At 38.3% G+C, this 1,259-nt stretch overlaps 1 protein-coding gene across 1 annotated transcript in view; it reads right to left on the bottom strand.

Moving 5' to 3' along the window:
* LOC101851350 (annexin A4) overlaps positions 1 to 1,259 on the bottom strand; it is a gene marked incomplete at its 5' end in the record, with an annotated part of 32,516 nt that overhangs the window by 7,494 nt on the left and 23,763 nt on the right.

Raw genomic sequence — 1,259 nt, 5'->3', positions numbered from 1 at the left:
GGGCTGAGAGGGATACAACATCCCAGCAGACAGACTCGGTCTGAGAGGGATACAACATCCCAGCAGAAAGATCGAGGTACTCCATAAAAATGTTATATATCTCCCAACTCAGAAATCAAACTCGTGTCTCCTGCATGCAACACCAAAGAATCTAGCAGCTATACCACAGATGCTGATACTGAAGAAATTTGTGTAGCGAGGCAGTGGGATCAGACGCTCGTCAATTTTGGGGCATAAGGGGTTATTGGTATCATCTTAAAGTCTGTACATTTGCCTTGCTTTTGCTGAAAAAAATATCCATCTATGTAAAATAGAAGTCTAAATATTCGCGATTAAAGGGGGGCAGGATCGCCTGGTGTCAGAGGTGAAATTAGCGAGAAAATGGCTGCCAAAGTCTGGTCATTTCCACAGCTTGAGAGTCCTTTGAAAGTGAATATAGACTTTTTTTGGTGCCTTTAATCAATGTTTTTCAGTAAAATCCCCACAGAAATGTGTTTTTACATGGTTATAAAAGTTGTTGAGCCAAAAAAAAAAGAAAATTAGAAAAACAAATTGCCCAACGATCAGAAAAAGGCCAATGTCTTTGATTTCCCTATTTTGACGAGCGCCTGATTTCACCACGATGCCTCACATTTTGAGGATGAAGTTTATTTGTAGGATTACGGTTGGGTTTAAGTTTCTCACTTTCGTTTAGATTTAATAGGTTTTGGGCTCTTGCAAAACAAAAAAGGTTATAAATTAGTGAAAAAGATTAGAGGCATTATAGAAAGTAACATGTAAAGGAAAGAAGGAGGGGAGATAAGGACGATACATGTTTGAAAGGAAAGAAGGAGGAGAGATAAGGAAGATAGACGCCTGAAAGGATAAACGGAGCAAATCACACTAGGATACCTGTCAGCCACCCAGTTACAAGATTTGGAGACTTCTGAGAATTCCATGGAAGGAATGGACATCAAACTAAGAAGAAGTGAAAGAAGAAGTAGTGAAAGAAGAAGTAGTGAAAGAAGAAGTGGAGAAAGAAGAAGTAGTGAAAAAGAAGAAGTGAAAGAAGGAGTGAAAGAAGACGTAGGGAAAAAGAAGAAGTGAAAGAAGGAGTAGTGAAAGAAGACGTAGGGAAAAAGAAGAAGTGAAAGAAGGAGTAGTGAAAGAAGAAGTAGGGAAAAAGAAGAAGTGAAAGAAAGAATAGTGAAAGAAGAAGTGGTACTAAGTACAATCAGGAAGGGACAAAAGCAGTTTCTAGAAACTTATTATATATATAT

This window comes from Aplysia californica, unplaced genomic scaffold (genome assembly GCF_000002075.1).
Source record: "Aplysia californica isolate F4 #8 unplaced genomic scaffold, AplCal3.0 scaffold00196, whole genome shotgun sequence".
Classification (NCBI taxonomy): domain Eukaryota; kingdom Metazoa; phylum Mollusca; class Gastropoda; order Aplysiida; family Aplysiidae; genus Aplysia; species Aplysia californica.
The sequence above is the reverse complement of the archived record's forward strand: the minus strand, read 5'-3'. Positions and strand labels throughout refer to the sequence as shown.